The sequence below is a fragment of the Octopus bimaculoides genome, chromosome 8, assembly GCF_046866305.1.
Source record: "Octopus bimaculoides isolate indiv1 chromosome 8, ASM4686630v1, whole genome shotgun sequence".
NCBI lineage: Eukaryota > Metazoa > Mollusca > Cephalopoda > Octopoda > Octopodidae > Octopus > Octopus bimaculoides.
The window spans coordinates 2,033,157-2,039,197 of NC_142935.1; the positions used below are offsets into that span (position 1 = coordinate 2,033,157).

Sequence of the window (6,041 nt, forward strand, 5' to 3'; positions counted from 1 at the left end):
ATATGTGGTGCACCTTGTCCACTACTACTAGGTCCAGTCTGTTATACTCTAGCACTTGATCTGTTTGGATTGGGAAATCCCTGAGGATTTTGCTAGTCTCCATCTCCACCACTCTCTGCGGTTCGTACTTATACCACGTCTTGCCTCTTTCTAGTCCCTACTTTTCGCACAGTTTCCAATGTAACATTTTCGCTCCCTGATCGTGTCGCCACAACTTGTAGTGGTTTTGGGCAAGTCTAGGACCTTTGGGTACAAGCAGTCTCTGGATAACGACCGGGCCTACGCTGCTCAACCACAGGGCACCTGCCGGGCGAAAGGCTTTCAACTTTGGTTCCAGCCCCCCTAACACCATTATTTGATACATTTATGTTAGACATTTTCATTCAGCAATGGGGTTTGTGTTTTACGGTTAAACACCAACCGGTATTTTTATCGAGACACCATCTCTTGTAAAATTGTCAACCAAGACTGAAGAGCTCTTACTACCCATAAGTTGGGCCTCTTCTCTTCACATTCCTGTGTGTTGGGGACCATGATCATGATTCTCACTAGGAGACAGGTGAACATCAGTCGGTCCCATATCTTCATCCAAATATTGCTCCGGAGTTAAGTCTCGCTTCGCGGTTTATTCACCTTCATTCCAGGGAATGGCGCCATTGGACGCTGACAGGTTGTCACCACTGTGACAAAGGAGACCTATCTACCCCAGTTTTTAAATCAGTGTTCCCTCTCCTAGACAGACTGCCAGTCAAGAGTCACGAGTTCTGTCCACCTGTTTTCGGAATGGCCATTGACTCTTCTGAGTCCCTCTGTCCTTTGCCGAGTTTTGTTTCTAATTCCGCAGGGTGTCGAGAAACCAACCTCCTCACTAAGCAAGCTTAGTGGGGTTGCCGGTTTGATCGCCGACGCCTCGACGGTTTCACAACACCACTTGTTAATTATTCTGTGTTATTATTTACTTGTTCACTATTATAATTCCACTGTTACTACAGTAATCCCTACCTTATTATTTACTTGTTTACTACTATAGTTTCCCTGTTTTTATTATTTGTTTGGTTTTTTTTTTAAACCTTAGCATGCTATGCATATGGGATCTTTTCAATCTGAGTCACAGATTTTTTAATTAATTTTTTTTAAACTAAACAGTTTGAAACTTCGGATATTGGTTGACTGAGAGTGAAAAGGTCCTGCCTGTGTCCCTTCTTTTTCAGTGTATACCGTGTATCTCTTTTACTTGTTTCAGTCATTTGACTGCGGCCATGCTGGAGTACCGCCTTTAGTCGAGCAAATCGACCCCAGGACTTATTCTTTGTAAGCCTAGTACTTATCCTATCGGTCTCTTATACCGAACCGCTAAGTTACGGAGACGTAAACACACCAGCATCGGTTGTCAAGCGATGTTGGGGGACAAACACAGACACACACATACATATATACATATATACGACGGGCTTCTTTCAGTTTCCGTTTACCAAATCCACTCACAAGGCTTTGATCGGCCCGACGCTATAGTAAAAGACACTTGCCCAAGGTGCTACGCAGTGGGAATGAACCCGGAAGCCTGTGGTTGGTAAGCAAGCTACTTACCACACAGTCACTTCTTCTTCTTCTTCTTCTTCTTCTTCTTCTTCTTCTTCTTCTTCTTCTTCTTCTTCTTCTTCTTCTTCTTCTTCTTCTTCTTCTTCTTCTTCTTCTTCTTATTATTATTATTATTATTATTATTATTATTATTATTATTATTATTATTATTATTATTATTATTATTATCATCATTATTATTATTATTAAGGCGGCGAGCTGGCAGAATCGCCAGCACACCGGTTAAGATGCTTTGCAGGATTTGGTCCGTCTTTACATTCTGAATCTAAATTCCGCCGAAGTCGACTTTGCCTCAATTTCTCCTCAGCTTCAAAGACAAAAGCATCACGCAAACGGTCAATCATTCATTTTGGCCGATTAGCCAAGATTTCGACCAATTCGTTGATCATTCAAATTGTCATATTTCCCAAGATATTCATCCAAATTTTACAAATGAGGTATCAAAATCTTTCTTTTTTGGGGGGATGCTCTCCAAGGAAAAGTAGAATAGAAATTACAGTTGCATATTTTCAAAAATTCATAGTAATACTTACTAGTCGTATCCCATTCCACGGTTATTTTGAAAATTGTATGACGGAATTATATATTTTTCTGAACCATTAGAACCTTGAGATGATGTAAAAGTCCATATAAATAGTATTAAAGGTGCAATATCTAGAAAAAACATCTCTGAAAGTTATTATATCGTTACATCTACTTTGTGAGTTGTTATTTTCCACTTTATGCTAAGATGTAAAAAGCTTTCATTAAGGATTAAAATCAAAGACATTATCTATAATATTATTGTTTTACAACGTTGGTGAAAATTTAACAAATCATAAAACGGTTATTTGAAAAACTATCAAAATACCTTAGCCTAAAACTTATCATTCTTTCTTTTGTTGTCGGCCATATTTGACAAGTTTTCACTGAGCAGACGATAGTGAATTCACAACAGCGCATGCGTCAATTAATCGACCATATAAAAATAAAAAAAACGAAAAACTAACACGCTTCGCTCTCTTTCTCTCTCTTTTTCTCTCTCGCTCTCCCTCTCTTTCTTTATCCCTATTATTCTTTCTTCCTCTCTTTCTTTCCCCTCTCTCTCTTTCTCTCCACCTCTTCCCTCAACTATTTAATCGCACCATAATAGCAATCCTTTCCTCATAGCTCTCACAGCTAACCACCCTTTGTTCTCTCTCTCTCTCTCTCTCTCTCTCTCTCTCTCTCTCTCTCTCCCTCTTTCTCTCTCTCTCTCTCTCTCACTCACTATCTCTCTCCCCCTCTCTCTCTCTCTCTTCTCCTCACCCTTCAACTAATCACAGCATTTCATGTTTTGCATATTAATATAGAGACATGAAGTTTTAAATACGCATTTAAACCTTCCTCCTTCACCGATTTGATTAATTTTTCCACAACCATCGGAGCGCTCTTCTAGACCGCAAAAGTACCCTGTTGAGGTGTTGCAATTCCAATGAAGGAGCCTAGGATTTAGGTTAGAAACCGGATCTTTCTCTATTGGCAAGATATCTTGAAATAAAACTGAATTCTTCGGACACAATAATAATTATAATAATAACAGAGACCAATAAAACCATTAGCAATTTTGTTTTTATTTTTACTAGAATCAACTACAATATCGTATTGTTGTTAAGACGGCAGGAAATAAAAGCTCGAAGCTATTCTACCCACTTCTTTAAGAGGGTCAAAAAAAGAAAGATGTTTTTGAAATCATTGTATAATGATACTTGAGAGAAACGTTTGGAAGCCATACTTTCAGCTCTTTGGATTGCTTCCGTTGTTAATCCTGAAATGATAAAGTAAAAACAATATCTTATTTGGTTTGGTAACATGAATATAATGGTTACAAGACAGAACAGGGAATCTTTTCTTTCTTCCTCTCTTAACCTTCTTTCTTTTGCCAATATCTTAGTTTGCTCAAGTTTAAATGTATGTATGTATGTATGTATGTATGTATGTATGCATGCATGTATGTGTGTGTGTATGAGGGGTGCTGTTGTGTGTGTGTATGTGTGCGTCTGTGTATGTATGCGTGTGTATGTGTGTGTGTGTCTGTATGTATGTGTGTTTATGTGCATGTGAGTGTGTGTGTGTGTCTGTATGTATGTGTGTTTATGAGCATGTGAGTGTGTGTGTGTCTGTATATGTATGTCATTTCCATTTTTAAATTATTATAAATCTTCCACTGAGTGGGGAGTCTGTTTCCAACAAAGATAACCATTTTTTAAAACAACAAAGCTTATACAAAGCTTTACATTTTATTTTTGATAATCTTTTTTTAAAAAAGTGAAACCGGTCAAGTCAACAAACTTCTTTAAAAGACTGCTGCATTTTCAAATCTTCTTTCCTAAATATTTTCACTCGGTACCTTGCAAGTTTACTTTGTTATATATATATATATATCATTTTATTTTATCTAGTTTTAGCTCATGAGCTGAGATCATGCTGGGGCACCGCCATTTGGTATTACTACACAATTTTATATACATACATACATATATATATACATATATATATATATATATATATATATATATATATATATATATATATATATATATATATATATATATATATATATATATATATATATATATATATTTATATATATATATATATATATACATGTATATATATATATATATATATATATATATATATATATATATATATATATATATATACATGTATATATATATATATATGTAGTGAAACTACCTCCCGCCATTAGATACAAACTACTATCGCCATTACATACAATCTTCTCATTTAAATATAAATAAATGCGAGCGTAGTAGAGAACCCATTCCTTGTCCATGACGTGACTGATCATTATTCGAATCGGCAACTTCTTCGAACCGTTCCCGCCAGAACGCAAACTGACCAATCACGGCCCCTAATAAGGTCACGTGATAGAGTAAAATTCTAAAGGCATTTGGAGCCCTCTTAACGCTATATATAGATCAACTCATACCCAATAATTGGTCTCGGTCCAGTTTCTCTTTGAGAACTGTTCCGTGTACCACACGACAGCAGCAGCAGTTCCAGCGACCACTTCAGCAGCTTCGTCCAGCCACGATGACCTCCGCCGTCGCCACATCAGCAACAAGAGTCTACTACTACTATCCAGCATCATCATCATGACCAACACGATTAATACCAAGCAGCCTCTACGCTACCAGCGTCAACACGATTTACTATGTACACCACACCAAACTCCGCGGCCCATCTCTCTCTTCGATTCTGTTAGGTGACTTAGCTTCACCACAGTAAACAAACAGACAAGAGAACCACAGCCAGCGACGAACATCTGTATAACAAGAATCACGGCTAGGCATCGATGCCTCGACATCACAACTAGTGATCAGCTCTGCCAAACTCAGCCTCCCTCACTTTCACATACAGAACTTTTCTTATTGTGTAACCAAGATCTGGTATAATTGCTCACGTGTCATTGACTCTTTCTCTGCTGTAATATTTCACATACACACATGTATCGCTCACATACACACTTTTCTTTGTACGACGGCCTGTCTTTGATTATGTTCTTATATGTCGCATTCACACTCTCACACAGACATACATCTTTAACGCTACAATAAATATATCTGTTATTCATCTAATACGGTTGTGGTCTTTCATTACTGGTCATATATGTTATCGTCGTATAACATCATCTATATCATCATTTGATATATATTTGTATGTTCGACCGTGTGACGCGTTTAAATAAAAGGAGTCCTCTGTTTTTCCATTCGTCACCATTTCTCCTTTTATGAGTTCGCACGGTCGTCCCTAACATATATATATATATATATATATATATATATATATATGTATGTATGTATGTATGTATGTATGTATGAGTGTGTGTTTGCGTTTGTTCCTCAACCGCCTGTTGACGACTGGTGTTGGTTTGTTTACGTTCCCGAAACTTAGTGGTTCGGCAAAAGTGAACGATAGAATAAGTACCAAACTCCGCGGTCCAAAGACTGAAAGAAAGGAAAAGGTTGATGAAGATTCCGTATGGAACCTTACACTCTTTTTGAACTGATCTTTGTAATCTACGTCTTTGGTCGTCCCGCAGGTAATCGAGAAACCACCACCACCTCTGCTACTGCCACCGCTACTACTACTACTATCAGAGTGCTTGATGAACCCCCACCCCCTCCACAGATTTACCATCTTTGATAACCGTTTCAGCAGCTAGTACTCGTTCTGCAAAACAGTTTCAAACCAGGATGAGATGCGAGAAAATTAAATGACTGAAACGATCAAACGTTAGCTACAGAAAGGCATCGTCTTCACCCGGCAAACTTCGCGAGGACCCTACCAATGGCTGTGTAAAATATGACACGTTTTTCGTTCACACCTTCTATCATGTTACAAGCATTGTTAAAGACTATATCAGTGCTTCCCAACCTCTGCACTATCAAGGATAC

At 37.8% G+C, this 6,041-nt stretch overlaps 1 long non-coding RNA gene across 2 annotated transcripts in view; it reads right to left on the minus strand.

Annotated features, from left to right (window-relative positions):
- Window positions 1-3,171: 3,171 nt before the first annotated feature.
- The window catches only part of LOC106872583 (uncharacterized), a 7,942-nt gene continuing 5,072 nt past the window's right edge, over window positions 3,172-6,041 (minus strand). For both annotated transcript variants that reach the window (XR_001409788.3, XR_016242751.1), the window contains exon 4: window positions 3,172-3,385. This is a non-coding gene — a long non-coding RNA (uncharacterized LOC106872583). The remainder of the gene's footprint in view (window positions 3,386-6,041) is intronic.